We start from the raw sequence: 22,027 nt of genomic DNA, 5'->3' as shown, positions 1-22,027 counted from the left end.
AAGAAGGAACTCGAAGAAAGAACATCCAGAGAACAAAAACTACCTCTTAGAAATTAAACTCGTAATAAGAATAAAAGCTCAGTAGATTAAGAGAATGAAAAGACATGCTGAAGACTGGGAGAAAATATTTGCAAAACACACATCTGATAAAGGCTTGCATCTAAAATATAGATGAACTTTAAACTAAACAATAAGAAAACAAACAACCTAATTAAAATTAGGTAAAAGGTCTGACCAGATACCCCCTCAAAGAAGATATACGGATAACAATTATGAAAAGGAGCTCACCATCATACGTGATTAGGAATTACAAATTAAAATAGCAAGGTAACATTGCACACATATTTGAATGGCTAAAATCCAAAGCCCTGACAACACCCAGTGCCGGTGAGGATGTGAAGCAACAGGAAATCTCACTGCTGGTGGAAACACAAAATTTTACAGCCACTTTGGGAGACAGTCTGGAAGTTTCTCACAAAGCTAAACATACTCTTAGCACAGGATCCAGAAATCATGCTCCTCAGCATTCACCCAAATGAGTTGGAAACTTATGTTCACACAAAAACCTGCACACATGTGTTTATAGCAACTATATTTATAATTGCTAAAAACTAAAAGCAACAAAGACGTCCTTCAACAGATGGATTTAAAAGGTATCAATACAGGCCCTGCCAGGTAGCTCAGCTGGTTAAAGAGTTGTCCCGATATATCAAAGTTATGGATTCAATCCCTGGTCAGGGCACATACAAGAATCAACCAATGAGCCTGGCCGGCATGGCTCAGTGATTGAGTGTTGACCTATGAACCAGGAGGTCAAGGTTCAGGGCACATGCCGAGTACAGACTCGATCCCCAGTAGGGGCGTGCAGCCGATTGATGATTCTCTCTCATCATTGATGTTTCTCTCTCACTCTCTCTTCCTCTCTGAAAGCAATTAAAAAAAAAAAAAGAATCAACCAATGAATGCATAAACAAGTGGAACAACAAATCCTCTCTCTAAAATAAGTAAATAAAATTTTAAAAATAAAATAAATAAAAGTATCAATACAAGCAAATTATTTTTAAATGTGGAAGTAAATACCAAGAGAACTGTTAAAATGAGTTGAAAGTGGTTGCCTCCAGGGAAAAATAAATAGAGGACAGGGTGGGAAACAGTTGTTGTAACAAAAGAATAAGTTACCTCTTTAACTAAGTCCATGATAAAAATCAATAACAAAAATAGAGAAAAAGAAAACAAAAACTAGAGCGGAAGGAAAACAGCATGTGCTCTGAGCCAGCACTGTTCCTGACAGCCCCTCACGCTTGGTCTCAATGAATGCCCACCACCACGTAGCAGGCGTCACCCCTCCTGATAGCCGGTGAGAAGACGGAGGCCCAGAGGCACTGAGAACCTGCCTAGGGAACACTCGGGGTGAGAACTGCTCAATCCATCCATGCCCTGCTCCCAGCCCTTTGGGCAACATTTACCCATTGACTGCACATTATTTTTCTTCTGATGTAGTTGCTCTAAGGGGAAAAGGTCAAAGCCCTTCCCCAAAGCCTTGCTCTATCTAGCCCCTGCTGACTCGGGACATAGCTCTGTCGGTGAGTTAATGCGGTCCAGATGGAAGGCTCCACTTGGCCCCTAAAGCATGCCTTCCACAGTGCTGAGATTTGCAGATAAGCCCTGGGATGCAGGAGAGCAAGAAAACAGGAGGGTGACAGAATATGAAGGCTGGCGGTAGGAGAGTCATTTAGGGATGATTTCGAACCTAATAAAGCAGCCTCCTCCACAGCTGTCAGGCTTGTGGCCAGGCTCCAGCACCTTGGGCCGCCAGCCCAGAAGCTTAGAGGCAAAGACACATGCACTCCACCCATTCACAGATTCCCCCAGACACTTCTGAAAGCCCAGTGGCAGGCATTGGGGTGGGACCCGGGGTACAGTGTTGAATCGGACCAAACCTCTGCCTTGGAGGGGTTCACAGTCCAGCAAATAAGAGAGAAAGGTGGACAGACAGATGGATAACCAAACATTTAAATAAACATTATATGAAGGGGGGACAGAGTACAGGGAAGGACAGAAGAGAGTCGGGGTGATGAAGGATGGTTGGTGAGTCAGAGGAGCAGGAGGAAGTTTCTGGGAAGAAGCTCAGGTCATTTGGAGCTGGCCTCATAATATGTGGTGTCCATTCCCAGCCCCTCCTCGGTGTCTATGAAATGGGGAAGGTAGATTTTAAAATACGAAAATAACAAACTACATTGTATTCTAAAATCAAGAAATGTTCTATACAATTCGTGTAATAAAAAACAAGTTTCTTGGGTTAATCCTCCCTACCATGACTCACTTCCCCAAGCTCACCTTTTTTAAACAAATTATATTTTTGTTTATTTAGGGAGTTAGCCTCTGTAATTCCAAATAAAATGCTATGAACCTATTTCTTGATTTACCAACTTCAGGTAATCTATTGACTCCATGGTATAAACAATGAGAATTTAGTTGATATAAATTCATTCATTTTTCTCTTCAGCTCTATCTATCTATCTACCATTTATCTATGTCGTCTACTGGTTACATTTGAACATTTAAATAATGTACTTATACTTCTATCCCTTGTTTTATCAACTCAATTCAGTATCTCAACAAACCTGTATGAGCATTAGACTATTAACTTCTCCATCTTTATTTCCCTTCCCTCCTCCCCCCGGCCCAAGTATACTTTTTTTTTGGTAAGAGAACATTTATTTGGTAAGTTACAGAGGTGGAAGAAGTAATTCCTAGAAGAAATGGGCTTAGGAAATAAGTTATGAAGGTAAAAGAAGGGCCCTTGGAGCTTGGAATGGGAAGCTAATGGTAACGTGTCTGGAGGTCGGGGAGAGGGGAAAGGGGGTGGAATGGGAGTGCTCCCGAGAAGAGAGCCTCAAGTATACATTTATTATACATTCATTTTATATTGGCAAAATTGCTAACATTTTCATTCTCTCTTTAATCATCACTAAGCTTCTATGCTTTGTCGATAAGTTTTTCTAAAAATAAAAACGATGTTTATATCCTTATAACTACATAATATTTACAATATAATCAATAGTATGTTATAATTACATTGCCTTTATTGTTTTTCTTGTCTTTTTTTTCTTGGAGTTTATCATTGCCTTTCTTTTTCCCTTGCATTATCTTAGTCTACCCCAGTGGTCGGCACACTGCAGCTCGAAAGCCACATGTGGCTCTTTGGCCCCTTGAGTTTTTAGCAAAGGCCAGCTTAGGAGTACCCTAATTAAGTTAATAACAATGTACCTACAGAGAGAAACCAAAATGGCAGCATAGGTAAACACCTAAACTGCTGCCTCGCACAACAATTTCAAAACTACAACTAAAAGACAAAACGGACATCATCCTGAACCACAGGAAAGCTGGATGAGTGGAAATTCTACAAGTAGAAGGAAAGAGAAAAGCACACTGAGACTTAGAGGAACTGCAGAAGTCAGAGGTATGGAGGCGCACATGAAGAGGGCTGGCAATTGAGTACGAGGCTGGCTTTCTCAAGCGGGAGGGAGACAAAAGCTCCTGACTGCGCTGAACTCCAGTTCCCGGTGAGACTCTGGGGACCCAGACTCATTCGGTGAGAAACTAGACTGTCTGCCAGCGGGCGAAACTCGAGGGCGGCTTTCTCTCTGAGGTGCTTGCAGTGATTACCAGGGGACACTAAGACCCAGGGGCCTCTTAAGGCAGGGCTGACGGGGAAACAAATGCTGTCTGCTCTGCCCTGAGACTCCACCCTGAGACTCCGCCCCATCCAAGCTGAGCATAGAGGCTTTCGTAAGTCTTGTCTCATAAGGATGTCTCTAGCACAGAAGTTCTCCCAGCATAGACACAGCTGATCCTCACAGCCAATTGGCCTGGAGGTCAATTCCTCCCAGTGATACCAACAACAATCAAGGCTTAACTACAACAAGGCTGTGCACACAGCCCACAAAGGGGTGCACCAAGAGTGCCCACCTCAGGTAACTGGGGAGGCTGAGCCACTGGGCCCTATAGAACACCTAGCACACAAAGCCACTCTATCAATTCAGGGAAGCAGCCAAAATGCAGAGACAAAGAAACATCACAAATGAAAGAAATGGAGGAAAGCAAACGACTGGATATAGAGTTCAAAACCATGGTTATAAGGTTTTTCAAGAATTTTCTAGAAAAGGCCAATAAATTTAGCGAGACCCTAGAGGATATGAAAAAGAACCAACAAGAAATTAAGCATACACTGACTTAAATAAAAAATATTATACAGAGATCTAACAACAGACTAGATGATCGCAAGAATCAAGTCAAAGATTTAAAATACAAAGAAGCAAAAAACACCCAACCAGAAAAGCAAAAAGAAAAAAGAATCCAAAAATATGAAGATAGTGTAAGGAGCCTCTGGGACAACTTCAAGTGTACCAACATCCGAATTATGGGGATGCCAGAAGAAGAAAGAGAGCAAGATACTGAAAACCTATTTGAAGAAATAATGACCGAAAACTTCCCTCACCTGATGAAAGAAATAGACTTACAAGTCCAGGAAGTGCAGAGAACCCCAAACAAAAGAAATCCAAAGAGGACCACACCAACACATATCATAATTAAAATGCCAAGAGCAAAAGACAAAGAGAGAATATTAAAAGCAGCAAGAGAAAAACAGTTAGTTACCTACAAGGGAGCACCCATATGACTGTCAGCTGATTTCTCAACAGAAACTATGCAAGCCAGACGGGAGTGGCAAGAAATATTCCAAGTGATGAATAGCAAGAACCTACAACCAAGATTACTCTACCCAGCAAAGCTATCATTCAGAACTGAAGGTCAGACAAAGAGCTTCACAGATAAGAAAAAACTAAAGGATGCCCTAACTGGTTTGGCTCAGTGGATAGAGCGTCAGCCTGCAGACTGAAGGGTCCCAGGTTCGATTCCGGTCAAGGGCATGTACCTTGGTTGCAGGCACATCCCCAGGAGGGGGTGTGCAGGAGGCAGCTGATCGATGTTTCTCTCTCATCGATGTTTCGAACTCTCTATCCCTCTCCCTTCTTCTCTTTAAAAAAATAAAAAAATTTATATAAAAAAAAAATAAAGAAAAAGCTAAAGGATTTCATCACCACCAAACCAGTATTATATGAAATGCTGAAAGGTATTCTTTAAGAAGAGGAAGAAGAAGAAAAAGGTAAAGATAAAAATTCTGAACAACAAATACGTATCTATCAACAAGTGAATCTAAAAACCAAGAGAGTAAAAAATCTGATGAACAGTATGAACTGGTGAATATAATAGAATCAGGGGCATAGAAAGGGAGTGGACTGACAATTCTCAGGGGAAAAAGGGTGTGGGGGGTGCAGGAAGAGACTGGACAAAAATCGTACACCTATGGATGAGGACAGTGGTGGGGGGTAAGGGCAGAGGGTGGGGTGGGAACCGGGTGGAGGGGAGCTATAGGGGGAAAAAGAGGAACAATTGTAATAATCTGAACAATAAAGATTTATTAAGTTAAAAAAAACAACAACGTACCTACCTATATAGTTTAAGTTTAAAAAATTTGGCTCTCAAAAGAAATTTCAATCATTGTAACTGTTGATATTTGGCTCTGTTGACTAATGAGTTTGCCTACCACTGGTCTACCCTATCCTCAAGTTCTTCCAGTGTCTCCAGGACAACATAAAGTCTGTGGATTTTCTCATTATAAGCTCCACAAGGGCAGGTGTTTTTATCTGTTTTGTTCAGTGCTGTGTATCCTCCATCTGCCATCTTGAACCTGAGGTCACAATAATTTTTATCTACCTGTTAAGACTAATTTAAAACTCAGCTGTACCCAAACTACTTATTAGCTGTCGAGTACTATAATCTTAAAATTATTGTTTTAATTTTTTCTATTTAATTTTATTATTTTAATTTAAATGCACAGTCTTTTCCATCACCTCCCAGACTAGTGACTGTTCCGCCTCTGTATGCTGTAATGAAAAGCTCACTTGCTGTACTTAAGCTTATCTCTGATTCCTAGAACTTCTTTCCCCTATTAAGCTCAAATTTGCCTCTCTGTAATTTCTTTCCATTGGACCTAGGGTCTCAGAATGAAGACAGCTTCCTGGGCCAGGCTTCAGAGATAGATGGCAACATGATAACCTTCTTGGGGCTCATCTTCTGTAGCGCGTACTTCCAGCTCCTCCCTTCGCTCCCCCATGCGGGTTCCCACCCTTCACCCTCCTGACCGGGCTGCCCAAAGGGCAGTGCCTAACACTGCCCACAGACCCTAAGCCCTTAACAGTAGACACTGGGTGTAGAGATGCTATCACTTTCTTAAATTTTCTTCAACTCTTAGTCTTTGGAAAAGGGCCGAATATAGAAAGCAATGGCAATAATACCTCCTTTGCCATGAAAATGTCAGGTCTTAATATTTCACAAAAAATGTACTGAATGCCCAGTACTGACACCACCTTACTATTGCAATCCCAACATGGCTGGAGCTACGCTCAAACCAGGTGCTCACGCTGGCCTGCTCCCCGAACCCTGGCCCAAGGACACAAGCTGCTTTGTGGTCAGTTTTTCACTTGTTTGTGCAAAATAGAAAAAATGAGAAAAATATAATGACTGTTCCACAAAGTTAAATTTATTAACTGAGAAGACTTTTCTTTATTTGGACAGTCTGTTTCTCTTTCTTGTTTTGGTATTAAAGTAAAAATATTGATATTAAAATGTGTGCCCAGCAAGTGGCTCAGCTGGTTGAGCATCATCCTGTGCACTGAAAAGTTGCCAATTCAGTTCCCGATCAGGGCACATAGCTGGGTTTCGGGTTCAATCCCAGGCCAGAGCATGTATGAGAGGCAACTGATCAATGTTTCTCTCTCACATCGTTGTTTCTTTATCTCTCTCTCACTCTCTCTCTAAGCATGTCCTTTGGTGAGGATTTTAAAAAATAATAAAAAGAATGCTTTTAAAATATTTCATAAAAAATAAATAAACTAAAATTTGTAATAAAATTATTTTATAAAATGATGACTTATTCCCACTCAAAGTCTCTAGGAACTACATTTTGGGGACAAAGATGTGCAGATCAGATAATATTTTAATGGGCTTCTTGGCAAACTTAAAAGTTGGAAACTTGATTTGGCCCTACAAATTGAGTTACTTACAGGCCCTTGAATCCAAAAGTCTGAGAACCACAGGGCTAAATAAATGGAGAGTAGAAATCCAGGTGGTCTCTGACTTTATTTATTTATTTTCATTTACTTATTTTTAAATCCTCACCTGAGGATATTTTTCCATTTTAGAGAGAGGGAAAGACAGAGAGAAACATTGGGCCCACACGGAGAGGAGCCTGCAACCAAGGTACATGCCCTTGACCAGAATCGAACCTGGGACCTGTTGGTCCCCAGGCCGGCGCTCTTTCCACTGAGCCAAACTGGCTAGGGTGAGGTGGTCTCTGACTTCAGATGCAGTGACTTTTAGTTCCCTCTGAGCATATTCTCTTACCTTAGCTGCTCTGGAGATGATGAGTGAGCTGGAGGCTTGCAGTAGGCAGCATGGTTGATAAGATGGTGAACTGGAAGGGACCAGGCTAACTTGCTGGGCTCAGGCTATGGACTGGGTTGAACTTGTGGGGGATTGGAATGAGTCTCGTCTTTCTTTCTCTTGGAGATGTTGTCCAGAGGGCCCTGCGTCTCCACTTCTAAAGAATGAAGCGAGGAAAGAGGTTTTGTTATACTCAGATGGTTAGAGCTGAGCATCCAAAAAGTGACAAAAAAAATGCAATATAAGGGGGATAGGTAGTGAAGCTGTCGCCCCCCAAAGCCCTGGGTTTGCTGCAGAGATCTAGGACTACTTTTGGGGGGAGGAGGGGTTAGTTGGGCCTGCGTGTCTCAGGGAGAGTTAGGGTGTGGTATGGAAGCGGCGAAGTGCATGATGGTTGCAGGGAGCACAGGGGAGCAGCTGGTTCAGGCTGGCGGTAGTCTGGGTGGCCTTCCTAAGATGTGCTTCGGGATGTAAGTAGGTATTAAACATGGGAAAAGGGGTTTCCCTGCCCATTAATTAGGAAAATGCTACATTTAGCAAAGTCATACAGGGCTTTTAACATAGTGGTATGAACTATGACTCTCCAGGAATCAAATATGACCCAAATTACAGATCCTTTACCTGGAAAGTGATATGGAAAATAGGGGAGAAAAGGGAGAAGAGGTTTGATGGGCTAAGATCATGGAAAGCCTCAAACCTGAGGTTCTGTTTCTCCTGTGTGTGAGAGGAGCGAGGCTGAGTACTAAGCATGCAGATTCCCAGGCCCCGTCTCCTGACGGGAGGGCTAGAGCAGGACCCGGGAATCCACACGTCTACAAACCGGTTTCCATACAAGGGGTCTAGGGACCACAGTTTGAGAACCTGGAGGGCAGATGAGTCAGTATCAATGGGCAGAGACCTGGAAACTACAGTTTAGACCATATTCATGGATTCAAGCCTCTGCTGGCATAGAGAGCTGACAGCTGAGTCAGCTCCTCCTCTCCCTGCTCAAAGGTGTAATGGTGGGGAGAGCCCCGTGGGCCTTCTTTCCATCTGAGCATAGGGGTCGCAGCAAAGCCACTTGTCTCCCCCCTGGTGTCCATACGAGGTACTGCAGGTCAACACGTGCAGACCCAGAGAGCAGGTTGACCAGCAGCTGCCCTAGGAAAGTAGGTGGCTGAGGCTCAAACCTTGCCTGTTCCGGAAAGCCTCTCTTACCTTCTGCCTCCTCTATAAGCTCCTGCAGCACGCATTCCTGAAACACTCTACCCCCCTTTGCCGTCCCTCCTCCTGATGCCTCTAAAGTGGTCATGCTAGACACCGAGCTTTGTCCAGAAAGTGTGGAGCCTGAGGGACACTGTCTGCCGCTAAAGGTCACACATACTAACTAGGGTTAGAGAGACAGCCACCAGGGAGCAAATACCAGCGACCAAGCTGGACAAGGAGAAAGCTGGAGGGGACAGAGTCATCTCCCGTCTACTGTGGCCAAACCTCAAAAAAGCAGATAAACCGAGAGACAACCGACAACTTGTGGGAAAGGCTTTTAAAATGATGGAGATTGTAATTACATCAGTTGTTGTCAAAGAAGATTTGGGGATGAGCTGAAGAAGGGAATTGCTTTGCAGCCAGGCTTGAAGGCCAGAGGAAAGGGAACTATATAGGGGGAGGGGAGGCTAGAGAAAGTCCCAGAAAGCACCCTGCCTCTATGGGCCATGTGACCGTTGTGGGGGAAACAGCCTGCTTGTCCAGAGCATAGAACTCTCCCAACTCTGCCCTGGCCGCTGACTAATGTCTTAGGGATGTGAGAGGCCTGGGAAGGGATGTGGCCAAGGATTCCGGGAGAGGAGATCACAGGATCTTGGGTAGGAATGAGACCAACAAAAGCAACTGACTTGATTAAGCTTCCCGTGTGCCAGCACGGTGTGCAATAGGTTTCACATATACTATCTCACTTAATTCTCACAACCATCCTATGGGGCTATTATCCACCCCACATAACAGAGGAGGAGACTGGAGCCCAGAGAGGTTAGGTAATTTACACAAAGCAACAGCTACTAAGAGAACGGGGTGTGAATGCAGGCACCTCTGGCTCCACAGCCCTTGCCCTTATCCACCACCGCCCTTTCCTGCCACACAGGTCGTCTCCCCTCACTCCAGGGATGGTGGAGTCTCTTCCACCACCTTCCTGCAATACGTCCCTCCTGCCTCGGCTCGCACACCTCTGTACCCTGGGAAGCTCATGCTAAAATGGACTCAGAGTCAACTTCGTCATGCATTCACCCAGAGCCCCAGTTACGCCTTTGGGCCCTGAACAGTCAGTGCTGCCCATCCAAGAATTCCATCTGCTCGTGGGCACTGGGTGGGACTGAGTTCCAGGGCCTCCTGAAGTTCAATATTTCCTTCGGCCAGGGAAATGAGAAGCTTCAGGAGCCAGCGCCTAGTCCCACTCTTTCTCGCGCTGCAGTGTTTGGGAAACTCGAGATGGAGGAAACCGACTTGGGTTGGATCCCAGACTGACTAGAACAAGCAGAGCTTTTCCTGACCTGTGCTGAACATGTGATATGAGCAAGAAATAAGCCTTGATTGTGTAAGCCACTAAGATTGGGGGACTGTACATTATTGCAGCAAAACATAAACTATACTGGCTGAATCCGTCCCACAGAACAAGCGTGCTCAGGGCCCACAACAACCCAGCCTCCTCTAAGTCTTGTCTAAGCCAGAGCCTCAGTTTTTCTGCCGAGCCTCCTATGACAGTTAGTCAACTTCTCACCTGATCTTTGCTTCTGGACAGAATGCAACATGAGAACTGGACGTGACAGTCCGGGAGCAATTTGCAAAGCCTGCTGCCCTTCCCGCCTCTGCAGGGCTCTACCTCAGTGATGCAGCCAGTGACTGCCCTGAGCCTCGGGCAGGCTGGCCCCATCCTGGCTTCCATCTGACCTGCCTGGTTCTAATCTAATTCTTTGGGGCCCAGATAAAGAGTGGGCTCAGGATTCTGAATTAGATTGGCCTGGGTTTTTATCTTGGCCCTGCTCCTAACTGACTGGGTCACTGTGGGCAAGTTACTCAGTCTCTCAGCCTGTTTCCTCAACTGAAGGATGGAAAGTAGTAAGTCCAATCTTGAGACCGACCGGTGCAAGTATCACCTTTTCTTCTTGTCTCTTCTCCTTGGAACTCACAAAATGGGGGAGGGGATGGCATTTCTGGAATGAAGCCCCAGGCGGCCCCTGTACCATTGCTGTGTCCTAATCCCTGAGTTTTAGGCCATTTGGGGCCCCCTCCAGGTGGCAGCTGTCTGCTTCCCCTCCCCCCATCACAGGGGCTGCCCTGTGGGGCTGGGAGAGAGCGAAGTGGACTCCTGCAGATGTTCAGAGCTGGGTTGGGGAGTGAGGGGGGTGGGAGGCCGCTGAGCTAATCCCGGGGCTGCTGGGGAGGCTGGGCCAGCGCCTCAGAAGTCGCCTTCCAGGAGGCCCTCCCTGCCTGCAGCAGCCTGTGGCTCGGCTTGAATTTCTGAGGCCCCAGCTCAGGAACAGCTGCGTGCCTCTCGCTTTCTCTCCTCTCTTCCCCCAAATAGGCGTGGAGCAGGGCTAGCCGGGCGTCTGAACAGAATCCAGGAGGCTCCCAGCCCCTCAGTCCAGGTCTCTGCAGCCGCAGGCAGCTCAGACACAGCTCGGAGACATTCCCTGCTGCTCTTCATTTGGCCGAAACCTCGGCCCCAGCTTTGATGTTTGAATTCTTGTCCATCCCTTTGCCCCCTGGCTGGCTGGGCTGCCCAAGAACCTCTCCCCAGTGTGGGGGCGGGACCAGATTTGGGGTGGAGCCTCTTGATTTAGAAGCACCCCACCTACAAGCCTCCCAGCCTCACCCCACCCAGCTCCCTAAATGTCTTTTCCAGCTGCCTTCCTACATAAAGGTACTGTTATGTGTGTCCTTCCAGGTGTCTGACCTCTGACCTCCCTTTCCATGTCCATCAACACCTGCCACTTCGCTGAGGTGTGTGTGTGTACACACATACATGCACAATGCTTATTACTAGTATACGAAAAGCTTGTTTTATTTTATCCTCAACTATCTTGCTTTTTCTCTTTGTCAAAGAAGGAAATACAGAACCAGAGAGGACAAGAAACTTGATTTACTCACAGAAATATGATATGGCTAAGCCAGAATTTGAACGCAGTTCCCATGGTCTAATGACTTTTGAGCCCATGTTCTTTCTCCCTTCAACCACATGATCTGGTAAAGGCCAGCCCAGTCCTATTGCCCAGGAGCATACAGGGCAGCTACACGGTCCACCTCCACCTGGACACCTACAAACCTCCCGGCCAGGGGTCCTCAAACTTTTTAAACAGGGGGCCAGTTCACTGTCCCTCAGACCGTTGGAGGGCCGGACTATAGTTAAAAAACAACAACTATGAACAAATTCCTATGCACACTGCTAAGTCGGCTGCTAAGCAGGACAGGCAGCGGCGGCAAAAACACCCGGCGGGCCGGATAAATGTCCTCGGCGGGCCGCATGTGGCCCGCGGGCCGTAGTTTGAGGACCCCTGCTCCCGGCCTCCCCACCCCCAGCTCCCTAAATGTCTTTTCCAGCTGCCTTCCTACATAAAGGTACTGTTATGTGTGACCTTCCAGGTGTCCGACCTCTGACCTCCCTTTCCATGTCCCCATCACCATGTGAGCCATGGACCTGAGCCATTTCAGCTGAACACGTCTGACCAGATTCAGCTGAAATGATGGAGCCCACGCGGGAGACCCTGTGATGCCCATATGCTGGGAGGAAGTGTGCGGTGGGAGGACTGGGTCTGTCGCCCTCGGCTGGATCCCCAGTCTCTGGCGCAGCACACGTTCCTTTTCGTGATGGGAGTGACTCCGGGTGAGCATAAAGGTGCGGTATGTGTGGCCTTGAAACACAAGTCAGCTTCTTTACCTGAGCCCACCAAAGAAACAGTGGGTGGGCGGGGCCCTCGTGGTTTTGTACAGGGACTGCATGGACGGGTCGACCAGGTGTCTCTTAGGATGTTTTTAAGATAATTTTTGACTATGCAGTCTTTGCCTGTGCTTATAAACTAACCCCAAACATCTAATAATTGTCCCTTACCACCAGGGAAATTGCCTCTACTGGTGGGACATAGGGTCTGGGGGAAGCTGGGGGGACGCTGGACCTGGGCCTCGTGGGACCATGAGCTCCCCGTCGCCCCCCCCCCCCTTGCCCCGTTTAGGTCTTCCACGTGGTGCCATGAAGGAGTGTAAGATGGGGAATGAGATCTGGGTCCCAACGCAGCTGTGTAGTGGGACCCTGACAAGTCACTGGCGCCCGCTCCGGGCCCCAGTAACCTCTGTCAGGTGCAGCTATTGAACAAGCATCCGATGAGATGCTAGAGGCTCCTGAACACCCAGCTGGGCCAGGGGAGGCTCAGGACCAAGCCCGGGGCCCGTGCTGACCCCAGGACCAGCTACATCTTGCCTAGGGCCCCATGAAACCTCTGCCCACCTCCAGCAGTTGCTTTGGCTCAGGGCTGGCTGCTAGATCTGCCGCTAGGGCGGCGCCATCACCTCATGTTCTCCGTGAGAAAGGCAGCTTTGTTGCCTGTGGGCCTGTCAACCTTCCCTGGCTCCCCAAAACTCCACCTCCTGCTGTCACCCTGGCTCGGTGCCCCCTGTTCTGACAACATCCTACTCAGGCTCGGGTCCTCACAGGGCTCCCCCAAACCAACTAGATGCCCCCATGCCCCAAAGAAGTGCTCCCGGCTCTTCTCTGCTTCAACAGCTTGTGTTTTGGCTTAAAGTAATCCTGGGCCCAACTGCCCTTTCGCACCAGCTCTCCGAGGCTTAGCCTCGGCTTCTGTGAAGTACGGGCTGCAATCACAGCCTTGTGTGGTGCTTCCTGACACAGGCAGAACACCGAGGTGTCACAAGGCCGTGACGTGAGAGCAGTTGTTTTTGAAATGAAGGACTTGAGGTTCAGAGAGGGTAAGTAGCTTATGATCACACAGTGACTAAAGGGTGGAAGTGGGACTGATCAGGGCATTCCAGCTGCAGAGGCGGCCTGTGGGTCCTTACGTCACACTGTACTTCTGGGACCTGGCGAGGCTGCAGGGAGATGGCAGTGTAAAAGGACTTGGCCAGCCCTGGCCAGTTTGGCTCAGTGGATAGAGTGTCAGCCTGTGGACTGAAGGGTCCCGGGTTCGATTCTGGCCAGGGGCACATGCCTGGGTTTCAGGCTTAATCCCCGGAGGGGGGCGGTGTGTGCAGGAGGCAGCCAATCAATGATTCTCTCTTATCATTGATGTTTCTATCTCTCTCTCCCTCTCCCTTCCTCTTTGAAATCAATATATATATAAAATAAATAAAAGGACTTGGCCAAGGACGGGCAGACCTTTCCCCACAGTCTTATTGTATCCAGGTGTCATATCCGGTGGTTCTTCCTGGTGAAGGTGGGAGCAGTGGGCCATCTCTGAAGCCCTGGGATTCTATCTCAGGGGGAAGGGAGTCGGGCGCTGACCTTAGGCGGGTGTCCCAGGAGGGCCTGGCCTTGCCCAAACATCGGGACATTTTCTAGCCGTGGCCCAGGCTGAAGGTAGATGCGTGCTGGCTGGGGGCTGCAGTTATGCGGCCCCCGAAGGCCTAAGGCCTGTGCCCACAGGGCCCTGTGCATGGCAGCAGGGCTGAGGGAGTAGGACAGAGGGGAAACTAGTACTGGGGTATCTGGGGTGGTTTGGGGGGTGACAGGCCTTGTGTGGCAGAGCAAGGGGCCTGGCCTAGGTCCAGTCACCCACGAAGGAGCTGCCACGTGGCAGCACTGGGCACCTCGCATCCCACCGTCATGTGGGGAGAAAGGTCCTGCCTCCAGGGGTGTCGTGCATACCAGCAGGGAGCTGGTATACAGCAGGTGCTGGCGACACGGGGCCTGCGGTATTCAGTTTGTGGAACCCCGTGGGGAGTGCTGGCCGGGAGCTGAGGGGCTGAAGCTCTAAGGACAGCAGAGGAGGGTGGGATCTGGAGGCCACAGGGGCTGGGGGAGAGGGGAGGTGCAGGCACCCTGGGGCCAGGGCATTAGCCCGATTTTTAAAAATCAAAGTGAAATTCATGTAACATACAATGAACGATTTTAGAGTTAAAATCTAGTGCAACCACCACTTTTATCACGTTTTCGTCACAACAAAAAGAGACCCCGGACTCATTAAGCCATGGCTCTCCCTCCCCCCTTCCCAGGCCCTGGCGCCACTAACTCTTTCTCTGTTTCTTGCATTGACCTGTTCTGCTGCTTCAGATACATGGGTTTACACGGCATGGGACTGTGTGACTGGCTTCTTTCACTTAGTGTTCGCTTTCCGAGGTTCATCAGGTTATAGAACGAACCCGCGTTCCATTCTTCTTTATGGCTGGACAGCGTTCCATTGCAAGGGTTCCACACCTTGTCTCCACTCATCCCCTGGTGGGCCTTGGCCCCATTTGGAAGTGACAGTATTGACAGCCTGGGGCCCCCCATCATCACTCAAACCTCGGGGTGAGCAGAAAGACCCCGCCCCCAGCTCCCCCTCACAAGGAACCGCGCAGTGGGAGCGGGCACGAGAGGCACCTTCCCGCCCAGCAGCTGCTGTGGCGGCCACGGTGGCTTACGGAGCAGCTGCTGGGCGGTGGGCCCTGAAGAGCAGCTCTGAGTTCTCTGGCCTGTATTCAGGTCACATGGCCCAGCAGAGGGACAAGAGGGTGGGCAGAGAAGGGGAAGATGGCAGGAAAGAGAAAGGGCTCCCGGGGAAGCCTCTGGAAAGTGAGAGGAGTCTGTGGAGGACAAAGCCTAGTGTTGTCTGAGTCTCGCTGAAGCCCACCTGGGCACCATCAACGCGACAGGCCTGGTGCCGGGTGGGGAAACTGAGTCCCGGGGAGCAGCGGTGGCTGGCCCAATCTGCAGCCAAACTGGAGACCAACCCTGGGCGCTCTGATTCCCAGCGTCATGACATCAGCATGGGCCTGGCTGCCACCTCCCTGGGGGCCCATTCCACAGCCCGGGAGGCAGAGGCGCGTCAGCCTCCTCCCATCCTAGGCTGTGAAGGAAGAGCGAGCCCCTGGAGCCCTGGGTCCTCTGCCCGCCCCCCCCTCCCGCCCCCCACCAGCTGCTCCTGCAGGCCTCCGCTCTTGCATTTCCCTCTTCTCACCTGTAAAGTGGAAACCTGAGTTCCCTGCAGGGGGTTGAGGGGCCCAAATGAGACCACACTGTGAAAGGGGTGCGCAGGCTGTTCAGCCCTTAACCTGCTGGCGACTCAGCGTGGCCCCGGCAGGTGAGGCCCAGCCGGCCTGTCCTCCTGGGGGAAGAACTGTCCAAGGAGGTGCTGGCCTCTCGCCCGCTGGGCCTGTTCTCAGGTCCCTGTGGCCGGTGCCACCTTTGAACCACACGCTGCCTCCCAGCCACAGCCTCCAGCCTGGAGAAGAACGGCATCCATCCTCCCAGGGCCAGTCTGTCCCAGGCTGGGAGCTCCGTCCCCAGATACTGAGCGCATCCTCCCCCCTGCTCCCCTTCCCCCTCCTTCCCCCCCTCCACCCCCCCCCCCCCCCGACAGCTGTGCCCTCCCTCAGGCTCCCACCTGCAGCCCCCAGGCTGCCCTTGCCTCTGGCTGTGCCCAGGTGGTAAGCAGGAGGACGCAGTGGGGAGGGGCTGCTCCCCCATGCCCCTCACCACAGTCCCAGGCCTAGGCGGAAGGTGGGTGAGGCCCCCTCCCTCCTCTCTTCCTTCCAGTGCCTCTGAACGTCACGCACTCCCTGGTCCAGGCCGAGCAGAACCCTGCCCTCAAGGAGCTTGCCTTCCAGGGAGGGGACAGAGAGTACACAGGTGGAGTGAATGATCAGGAGGAAAAGGGGCCACAAAGGGGTCAGGAGTGAGGTGGGGGGAGGGGGCTCTGCAATTCCAAAGAGGGGGAGGGCATCTCCCTGTCAGGATGACAGCTGAGGCCCCGGAGCTCAGCCACGGATTTGAGTGCTTAGCATGCTGGCGTCAGGCGCCCCGCTTGATTTTTTCGGGGGTGGGGAGGAAAGGGGGTGTTGGCTGGTGACTGGTCCCGGGCAGGGGGGCTCTTCTGCTGGAGCTTGGGCAGCTGGTGTGGTCCGGACACTGTCTGCGTCAGGGATGGGCCCTGTATGAAATCCCATCGGTGCCAAAAATGTGGCCGTGTTTAAAACAAAGGAACATGCACTCGACACATGGAGCAGGCCTCAGCTGGGCATGCAGACCTCGCTGGGTGGTGACGTCGGGTCGGCATCCGGGGGCCGTGAGCCTGACACGTGTGCTCCTAGGGGTGCGGGTGTCCTGCCCGGCCCCCCAGTCCAGCCTTGCCCTCCCCACACGCACATACTAGGCCACGTAGACTCACACAGGTTGCACATCATACATCTGTCCACACTCATGAGAACATGCCCACCACACACACACGCACACACACTAATGCACACTCACACATATGCATCATCACACAGCACAGACACACACACACACCATCTACACACACACAACATATCACACACACCAACCATCACATCACACACATTACACCCCACCCCCACATACCCCCAAGTGAACACTTCCAACACACACACACTAGTCACACAGACTAGTGGTTCGATTCCCAGTCAGGGCACATGCCCTGATTGTGGGCTTGATTCCCAGCCAGGGGCATGCAAGAGGCAGCCGATTGATGATGTTTCTCTCTCATTGATGTTTCTATTTCTCTGTCCCTCTCCCTTCCTCTCTCTCTAAAACTCAATAAAAACATATCTTTAAAAAAGAATGCAAGTGGAAAGAAACATATCAGAAATAAACAATTACCAAAAACAAACACTGGAAAAGCAAAAGAACAAACACTGGAAAACTCAAAAAGAAATGGGGTATTTCTTTATCTTACCCCAAATCAAGTGACATGTGCTTGGAATGAATAAACAATTCAATAGATTAGAGAGAAACGTATAGATACGGAAGACAGATAAAGAACACCCAGTACTGGGAAGTGTATCCCAAGACATAATAGACACGGAAAGAACCTAAAGAAATGCTTGCAGCTGCCATTGGGAGCATGGCCGGTCGAAGGGCTGCATGCATAGAACACGATGAACACAGAGCACCCCCCAAAGCCCCACACCCCGCTGTGAACCACCTCAGGCCCTGACGGGCACGGCGACCTGCCAGGCTCTCACCGCACAACGGAGGAACCTGCACCACCTCTTGTGGAAGGAACACCGTCCTCGCTTAGTCTCTGCAGTCAGACACCTGGTCTACCAGGAGACAGCGCCGAAGGATGGAAAACCAAGAGAGAGAAAAATAGCAAGAGACCCACAAATGATCCCGCTTCTTGTCAGAAGTTAAACATAACCATGACTGATAGTCACCAAGAACAGATGAATCTGTGGCGAATTTCACCAATACCTGGAATTTGTTTTTAAGAGGAATTAAATAAAACTCGAAGCTAGAAAATGAATAAGCCAGGAGAGCCAACGCAGGCATGGCGGTGATCGTCAGCAATGCTGTAGTACATACTTCATCGTTGCCAAGAGACCAGGTCTTAAACGTTCTCTCCACAAAAAAAGAAATGATAATTAGGTGACCCAATAGAGGTGTTAGCTGGGCTGCAGTGGAAATAGTATGATAATATATAAATGTGTCAGAGCAGCACACTGTACACCTTAAACTTACACAATGCTATATGTCAATTACATCTCAATTTCAAAAGGAAAAAAGGAGAAGGGAATACAGGGAAACCTGTAGTGACTCCAAACAAACAAATAAGTAGAAATTACAGGATTGAAAAGAATAATTGAAATTAAGAATCCAATAGGTATGTTTAACAGCAAGTTAGACAAAACAGAAGACATTGCCCTAGCCGGTTTTGCTCAGTGGATAGAGCGTCGGCCTGCAGACTGAAGGGTCCCAGGTTCAATTCTGGTCAAGGGCACGTGTCCAGGTTTCGGGCTCAGTTCCCAGTGGAGGTGGGGTGCAGGAGGCAGCCGATCAATGATTCTCTCTCATCATTGATGTTTCTATCTCTCTCCCTCTCCCTTCCTCTCCGAAATCAATAAAAAATATATATTAAAAACAGAACAGTTTAAGGAAATGGCAGTTAGGTCAGTAGAAAATACTGAAATTGATACTCAGAGAAGAAAAAAAATGAAAGATATGGAAAAGTGAGTGAGAGATGGGGAACAGGTTGCAAGTGTTTAACACGTGAATAACGTCAGCACCCATTTGTTTGTTCACAGACCAGAAGTCTGAGCGAGACGCAGCTGGGTTTTCTGCTCAGGGTCTCACAGGCTGAAATCAGGGTGGTGGTCGGACTGTGGTCTCCTCCGTACTTCTGGGTCCTCTTCCCAGCTCCTGGGGTTGTGGCAGACTTAGCTCCTTTAGGCTGTGGGGCTGAGGTCTCCAGGTCCTTGTTCGCGGATATAACTAGGATTACTAATCAATGGAGTATGAGTTCGTCAAGAGGGAGATTATCCAGATGGGCCTGACCAACTGACGTGATCCTGCACACCTGGGTCTAGAGATCAGAAAGAGAAAAATTCAGAGTCAAAGCATGAGACAGAGTCGACTGCCACTGCCAGCTTTGAAGAAGGAGGAGGCTCCGTGGAATGCAGGCTGTCCCTAGAGACAGGGTAGATCCTGACTGACAGCCAACAATATGACATGATCAAGAGTGATGCCTGTCACATTCAAAGGTTTCGTCCACTCTCTGGGTGGGGGGCAGGGACAATATACCATGGTGGGGTTCCGGGGGGGTCATCTCAGAATTTTGTCTACTACAATTATATTATAATTGCTAACTTCTGTCTTCAAGAGACATAAGAAAGTAGGAAGGTAGGCTGCCGAATGGGATAAGAATTTTACAATATACATAAACAATAGAGTTGTATCTGCAATATATTTAAAAGCTCTTACATGTTAATAAGAAAAAAGACAAAACAATAGAAAAATAGACAAAAAGGAAGTTATGTCACAGAAGGAACTCAAAATACCAGCAAACATGAAGACATGCTCATTATTAATTGGAGAGAAGTAAGTCATCACCCCACCAAATGATTAAAACTTTAAAATATCTGACAATAAGTGCTTGTAGTGAATTTAGAGTGATAGGGACTCACACACGCACCTCCAGTGTGAATTTGAGTTGGTACAACCTCTTGTGGACAGTAAATTGTCATCATCTACAAAGCTGAAAATGCACACGGTCTACTCCCAACAATCCCACCCCCTGGGTGTACACTGGACAGAAATGCATGCTCATAGATGTCCAGGCAGCCGAATACTGGAAACAGTTGGAAACAATTCAAATGTCCAGTCACAGTAGAATATGTAAGTAAATTATAACATATTCATATAATAGAATACTTTTAAGGTAACAATATGGTTCTATTTCTTAAAGTTGGTGGAGACTACACAGGTGTTTATTTCATCCTTCCTTCCAGAAGTCTTTCAATGCCTCTGTCCGTTTCCCTGAGCAGAAGTCAGAACAGGAGATCCGTAGCCCAGCCCTCAGCTTCACAAACAAGGAGACGCGCGAAGGGGACACGTGGCAGGCTTCCCGACGGCACGTCTTGAAACCTTCTCTTAGTCTGCCTAGGACCCCTCCTCCTTTCCTTCTCCGAGCCCCTAGTAACATCCTCCTTCTGGATCCTCGCAGATCGTGCTGGTCCATCCACGCGTCTTCCTCTTCCCTTAGCTACGTTTCAATAAGAGCTTTGTGGAACTATGAACATTTTGGTGCTGCTACACAGAAAATGACCAGCAGGGGACAGCATTTAGCTTTCCGGCTCCTAACTTCCCCATCGCAGGTCTGAGGGGGAGAAAAGTTGGTTTTTCTTTTCCTTTCGCCAAACCCTGCAGTCGGTGCCGGTGCTGGTGCCTCAGAATGCCCGTTGCTCCTGTTGGAAGCACCCACCCCCGCCCCCTTTGCTGAGGAAATGCCCTGAGCATCTTCCAGAAGCTCCAGTTGTGGACATAGTGATGGAGGAGAACCCGGGGATACACCATGGGAACACGAACCTGTCTGCTCTCTCTGGAGCCTGAGGGAAGGCTGATTCCCACAGCAGCCGCGGAGGGCAATGGGCTGGGAAGGCATCTTAAGAATCCCATTTTCAGTTGGAAAACGGAGACTCAGCCTCCCGTTACCACCAAGGGTTCCTGTTACCACACGGCTCTGAAACCTCCATCAGGCGGTCCCTCTTGCTCCTCAAACCTCCCTCAGGTGGTCCCTCTTGCCCCTCAAACCTCCCTCAGGCGGTCCCTCTCGCCCGGCAAGCGTGATCAGTAAACAGCAGGCAACAAGAGCTGTCATTTATGGAGCACACACTTCGCACAGGAAGTGTGCCCAGAGCTTGATACGTATTATGAGCCCCATTTGCAGATGGAAAAGTTGAGGAACAAAGAAGTTAGAAACATGCCCAAAGATGCACAGTTGGGCAGGGAAGAGCTGGAATGTGAACTCGGGTACATCCAATCCCAAGGCCCAGCTCTTACGCACCAGAGTGTGTTTCTTCATCGCCAGCAGCCATGGTGGGCCAAGCTCCGTGCGAGGCGGTTCACCTATTAGAGCATGTGCCTCCTGTAGCAGGTGTGTTTGGTGCGAGTGCTTCTGTTCCTTCCACAGACGCAGAGGCTCAGTGTCTCACCCACGGCCACTCCGCTAGCGAGTGAGGAGGCAGGATCTGAGATTGGCCCTCTGACCCAAAGCCCACGCTTTAATGTCTACCGCGTCCCGCTTCCCTGGCTGGCATACCAGAAGCGAACTTTGGGGACGTGATGGGGAAACAGTGGAAAGCACACAGCGCTTGATTTCACATGCGGTGCCCATGGGGTTCCAGCAATGCCATGTGTGTAAAAAGAGGTAAAGCGGTGAGGGAGATGTGCCCGTCTCCCATGTCTTCGTCCTACCATAGCTGAGCCCAACCCTAACCCTAAGGGGGAGGGATGCTGTCTGCAGGCACCTCTGGAAGACTGGTTTGGAGGGACCTGTGTTCATCTCCAGCCCTTGTCCAGGGAGGGGTTCCCCGGCACCCAGCATGGCAGCGCGGCCCTAGGGCATCTTGCCAACACCCCATGTTCTGACTCCATGCTCACCAGTGGCGCCAATCTGAGATATTTAGTCCCCTTTGTGGGGTCTCGTGGTTTTTCACCAACTTAGCTCTAAGACCCTAGCCTCTGATGGGGAGGGGGGATATGACCCATTATGAGATCCAGAGTCCTTTCAGGTTGCTAAGGAAAAGCAACTATTCCACATAGTGAGGCCAAAGAGCATCCTCACTTCTATGAGGGGTCCTTAGAGGGACCCCTGTGGACGTAAGAAGTGACGCCCTCAACATCCCTACACAGAGAGAGATCAATGTTACAGACCAAACTTTGTATAATGTTCCTCAGTGTAGGTTGAGGGCCATCAACTAAGGCACAAAGCACTAAGAGTCATTCTTCGAGAAGCCATGACAGGTGGTAGGCACGCAACCGCATTGCTCTGGCTAAAGCGGCAACATTAAAAATTCTCTCGAGAGAGGGAGTCCAGGGTGCACTTTG

This window comes from Eptesicus fuscus, chromosome 17, assembly GCF_027574615.1.
Source record: "Eptesicus fuscus isolate TK198812 chromosome 17, DD_ASM_mEF_20220401, whole genome shotgun sequence".
In the NCBI taxonomy this organism is placed as follows: Eukaryota; Metazoa; Chordata; class Mammalia; order Chiroptera; family Vespertilionidae; genus Eptesicus; species Eptesicus fuscus.
This window is presented reverse-complemented; position numbering follows the sequence as displayed.